The 6,097-nt window shown below is 34.9% G+C and overlaps 1 long non-coding RNA gene across 1 annotated transcript; it reads right to left on the bottom strand.

Annotated features, from left to right (window-relative positions):
* Nucleotides 1–367: 367 nt before the first annotated feature.
* On the bottom strand, nucleotides 368–4,471 carry LOC131157726 (uncharacterized). Its single transcript, XR_009137309.1, has 2 exons — nucleotides 3,980–4,471; nucleotides 368–513 (listed from the first exon to the last, which is right to left on the bottom strand). It is a non-coding gene; the product is annotated as an uncharacterized LOC131157726 (long non-coding RNA).
* Between the last annotated feature and the right edge of the window lie 1,626 nt (nucleotides 4,472–6,097).

Below are 6,097 nucleotides of genomic sequence, written 5' to 3'. Positions count from 1 at the left end.
TTGAAGACAAAAATCTTCAAATTGTCTCACTCATGAACAATCTAAAGGTGAAAAATAATGTTGAGTTGAGCCAAGATATAGAATTTCCTTTTAGTTTTGCTTCTAAAATAGCGACTAAAACAAAGACTAAAAGAAGGAAGTCCTGAAGGATTCTCAAGCAACTCACTTTACCTCAGTTACTTCATTATCTATTCAACAATTGCAAGATATGATAACAAGTACGATCCGAGCACAATATTTTAACGCCCTTTTCCCGCCAGGTGGGACCCGGGTTGTTATGAGACCATTCTCACGTCTCTGATACCATTCATGCAGCGAAAATAATTAAATATACTCCAATAAAATACCAGAGTTTTATACTATTTAACCCAAAGTGTATATTCATCCACTTAATATTTCATAACTAGAAATTTAAACATAAAATGTATATATAATTGTTCTTACAACCACCCAAAATTTACCAAAATTCTAAACCCTGCCCCGAAAGCTTCTAAGCTCGATCGCTTGAAGGACCTGAAAAATTTATAATTTGTTGGGGTGAGAAACTTCTTAGTAAGGATGAAATAAATTATAACAGTGTGTGACAGATGAGTTTTTAATAAATATAAAATACAATCATTTATTAATCAACTGCAACTAACAACAGACATGCAGACTGTACTCACACATACGCAATCATTATTTATCAACGAAGGTTCTCGAGGATTGAAGAGATTACACGCCCATACATGTAACGCCCCTTTACTCTGATACCGTTTGTAACCTTGCCCGAATTAATTCAGGTGCGGCTACAACTGATACGTATCAGGGCACTCACCTTACTCAATAAGTTTTCGGCCGAAGAGTTTTACTTCGCCCTAATTATTTAAGCATTTAACTACACATACATAAGCTCACATACATTCAACACTAACATATCCCATAATCTACATATACAATGTCACAGCACATCCTCATAGGAAACTGCACAAGTTTCACATCCACACGGGATACACATCCACATAGGATACCACACATGTACTTCACACACTTTCACAATCATAACACACACTCACAACCCTATTCATGGTAAATCGATAAAACAAACTCCTCATTCCACTGCCAACGTTTTACCTCTTTTATATAAATGACCATATAACGACCTCCTCATGTCACTGCCAACGTTATATGGTGATTTATATCAAGTACGATATAACGACCTCCTCATATCACTGCCAATATTATATTGCAATTTACATGAACCACAATACACATCAATAACATAACCAATCATCCAAGCACATCAACGCATTCACCATAGTATTCATAACCAGACAGTATTCATAGCCGAATAGTATTCACAACTAAGCAGAATTTACAACCAGTTAATTATGAAGGGTAATTCTCATACCACACGTTTTTTTTCAAATATGATTTATAATCAAAAATCATTATTTTCAATTGCCTAAACCATTCATAAAATCATACTTATATATATAAATTTACATACTCAAATTTAACCGGTTCACAATTAATTAAAAAAAAAATTATTATAACTTATTCCCCTTACCTGATCCTCGAAGTTTTGCCTAAAATGAATGGAAAACAGAACCCTATATTCCACAAATCTTAACTTAATTAGTTCAATTGCAGAATGCCTAATATCCTAACATTTCCAAGTCCACATAACTCAAATAGCTAATAAATCTTAAAAACAACTCTTTTACCCTAATTTGGGGTGGTGCCTAGGAACACCAAATCACGAATCTACTCTGATTATTTTGGAGAGAATCGCCCCTAGAACCACATGGTGATTTCCAATTGTCAATTTGTTTGAATATTTGGGAGAAATTGAAGAGAGAGAGAGAGATAGAGAGAGAGAGAGAGAGTGGATTTACCTTATCTTAGGAGTGGTGCCAACGACGCCCTAATCACCAATCCATTACGGTTAAAATGTTGGTGGCCGAGATAGGAACCCAGTGGTATTTTCCGTTCTTCAATCAGCTGAGAATTTGCTGAGAAAATGAGGAGAGAGAGAGAGAGAGTAGTTGAGGAGAGAGAAAGTACAGAGAGAGACGGTGAGGAGAGCACGCTGCTAGGGTTCTCTAATTGGAATTGGAATTCCAATTTTGGGTTTGGGTGCTTTTAGGAGAAGCATCCTTAATGCTTAAGAAACATACATACATATATTATATATATATATATATATATATATATATATATATATATATATAACACATATATGTATACTTATATATCCATTCTATTTTTTATTTAATTACTTTAATTTAATAATTTTTAATTAATTGATTGATTAATAATAATAATAAATTTTTTTCCCCGAGTTACTACATTTTTCCCTTCTTATAAAAATTTCGTCCTTAAAATTTGCTAATCAATCATTTTACATAACCCTAAAATTACTTAACCATTATCATACCACAAATTCAATATACTCCACCGATACCGATAATGCATATATACATTAATTAACATTTAAATCCTCAATTAAAAACATCAAGCATCCACTTGACCACAAACCGCCAAATCATAACATATAATTAGCAATAGATCATTCAAAGAAAAAATACCAAAAGGTAGAGTACATATGTGTGAAGTAAATGAAGAAAAAATACCAAAAGAATTTAGTAATAGATCATTCAAAGATGTATGGGATCTCTCTACAACCAGCAATGGAATAAAGAATCTCATTGAAGAATATGCATATGACGTGTGAGAATGCACGCTATCAAATGGTAGACTGTAGTAAGTGAATTTGATTCTCAACTTAAAACTTTTGTGTGACTATAAATCCACCAAAAAAATGCCATTGAACAACTTGTCCACCACAACAAAATTAATATGTCTATAGTGAAAACATCAACAAAATTAAGCACCCAATATTCCCAAAATTTCTTGTGTTCTGCATTCAAGAATAATACCTACAACCCTCATGTTGTAGAAGGTAAAGTAAAAATATGTGAAGTAAATGATGAACAAATACCAAAAGGATTTAGAAATAGTTCATTCAAAGATGTATGAGATCTCTCTACAACCTGCAATGGAATAAAAAATTTCATTGAAGAATATGCATATGATGTGTGAGAATGCACATTATCAAATGGTAGACTACAGTAAGTGGTTTGCATTCTCAACTCAAGACTTTTGTAAGAATGTAAATCCAAAATGATACAATTTACTCGTATCAAGAGTTAATTATGGTCGACAACAAGCTCATATCAATGGGCATCACTACCCATTCTACTTTATGTATATGTAAAAATTGCAACAACGTATTTATTATGATATTTTGAAAATGGTCTATCGTAAACCATTGCATTTTCAGTCAGCGACCTATCATCCCTAAAATTGTTTTGTTTTTCTAATAATAAACTGCTTTATGGGATGCCAGAAATAAATTCACAATGGCAAATCAGTGGAAGAAAATTTTTATGAAGAATCATTTCAGGTCCTACCAACTAATGAATCTGAATGAATTAGACCTAGCCTCCTAAAAAACATCCCTTCTTATTTTAGGTTTAACAACCTAGACGCCCTAACAAGTTATAATCTAAACAAATGAGATGAAAGGACATAGAGATCAAACCTATTAACCTTGAACCCTGTACACAGCCACCATTCAGAGCATATAAGTGGTAAAGCAACCACTAACCGGCACAATTGAATGGTGCTCCAAAGTCAGCAAGCCACTTACAAATGAGAAAATAGAGGAGAAGTCAAAGATAAGAGTTACGAAGAGAGTGGATAGAGGTCAGGGAGATAGAGCAAGGGGGGCAATTGTTGATAAGGGAGGATAGGGGAAGTTCTTTGAAGTTTTTTATCAAACAGAAGGTGAGCAGACCATCTTGGCATGAAACTACAGACCCTCCAAATTGTACCTTAATGTTTAGTGAGAGTGAGAGTGGTAGAGAAATTATAACCAAGTATATAAAAAATCCACAAGGAAAAAGCATGATCCTTGCTATACTTTGCAACGTACTTGCAATCGCTACATTCTCCCTTGAACTCGTGACATCATCAGTTCGAAGCACCAAACACTTCAAAAAAGTCTCCGTTGATCGAAGGGAATAGGTGCTTATGGTCGAACGCCTGCGAATCTTTCTTCCTCATCTTCCGGCCACTCTGTGCTGCTCCAAGCTGACCTATCTACAACTCAATTCACAGCCCCACTTCACACCTTTACCCTTCATAGAGGGTTCATCTACGAACTAGCGTAGGATTGCTTTGGGCATCAACATCTTTTCTAGAAATACAAAATCTCAAAATAGATGAACAATTCATGACACGCGCAGAATGTTCTGCCTCCTTCTCTCAATTTTTCGAAAAGACCCCCTCGTAAAATCAATCGTCCAGCCAAGCCAACATGCCATAAAGCTAGAAAACTTGGAATTTCAATGGTGAGGCCGCATAATCGCCAAATCCACCCGAAGAGTCGTGGGAGTTCATCAATAGATGGAGAAGATGATACAAAGGTAAGATTAAACAAAAGACAACAAATTAAAATGGTAAAGCTCTTATTTAAAGATTGATTCGAAGGGCCTGTAAATAGGCTTTACATCGGAACACTTCATCCAAGTACTAACCACAAACTCCTATAAAATAGAATCACATTCTACCACTAACCACAACTCTTATAAGAAAAGATCACATGCTAGCACTAACCATAACTCCTCTAAAATAGGATCACATGTTAGCACTGATCACAACTCCTATAAATTAGGATCACATTCTACCACTAACCACAACTCCTATAAATTAGGATCACATGCTACAACTAACCACAACTCCTATAAGATAAGATCACATGCTAGCACTAACCACAACTCCTATAAAATAGGATCACATGCTAGCACTAACTACAACTCCTACAAATGACTAGAGCTTCCAATAAGCATTAATAAATATAAAATAAAACATTTAAATTTTAACACCCTCCCTTAAACTGAAATCTACAGAAATCAGTTTAAAAGAAAATCAACCCTCTGCAAAGTCTTTCTTTACAGCAGCACGTGAACAAACTCCAAGTAGACCACGCAACTTCACAAATGTAACCAGCTTGAGAGGCTTGGTCTGTATATCTGCAACTTGACCTTCACTTCGACAATAAATCGATTTGATTGTTCCATCATTGCTTAGATCTCTTAAAAAATAATATTTCACATCGATATATTTGCTTCTTCCGTGTAACACAAGATTCTTAGAGAGTTTGATTGATGAGTTCTTGTCATAAAAAACTGTAGTAGCTTCAACTTGCTTGAACTGTAACTCTTCAAGAATTCTTTTCAACCAGATAGCTTGACAAGCACAAGAGGTTGCAGCAATAAATTCAGTTTCTGTAGTTGACAAGGTGACAATTGGTTGCTTCTTAGAAGACCACGAAACAGCCCTTGTGCCCAACATAAAAACATAGCCCGAAGTGCTCCTTCTATCATCTTGGTCTCTTGCATAATCACTATCAGTAAACTCGAACAACTCTAACTTTTCAGCCTTCTTGTAGAACAGCCCAAAATCTCTAGTTCCTTGCAAATAACGAAGGATTCTCGTGGCAGCTAACAAATGCATTTCTGTTGGATTCTCCATATATCTACTTATCAAACTCACAGAATACATTATGTCTGGTCTTGTTGTAGTTAAATACATCAAATTGCCAACAATTTGCTTGTAAAGTGTGCTGTCCACTTTCTTCCCTTCATGATCTTTGTTTAGCTTCAAAGCAAACTCAGTTGGAGTGCTTACAAGATTGCAATCCTTCATCCGAAACTTGTCCAAAATATCTTGCACATACTTCTTTTGAGAAATAAAGATCCCATTAGCTGATTGTACTACTTCTATGCCAAGGAAGTAATGCATCATACCAAGGTCAGACATTTCAAATTCAACCATCATAGAATTCTTGAATTCTTTAAACATGACACCATCATTTCCAGTAAATATAAGATCGTCTACATATAAGTAAACAATGAGCAATTTCCCTTTATCTCCAATTTTAACAAAAAATGTGTGCTCATATGGACATTTGTGAAAGCCTTCTTTCAAAAAATAAGTCTCAATGCGACTATACCAAGCTCGTGGATCTTGTTTTAATCCATAAAGAGTT

Source organism: Malania oleifera, chromosome 6 (assembly GCF_029873635.1).
Source record: "Malania oleifera isolate guangnan ecotype guangnan chromosome 6, ASM2987363v1, whole genome shotgun sequence".
Classification (NCBI taxonomy): domain Eukaryota; kingdom Viridiplantae; phylum Streptophyta; class Magnoliopsida; order Santalales; family Ximeniaceae; genus Malania; species Malania oleifera.
Note: the sequence above shows the minus strand (reverse complement) of the source record. Positions and strands in the feature narration are given on the sequence as shown.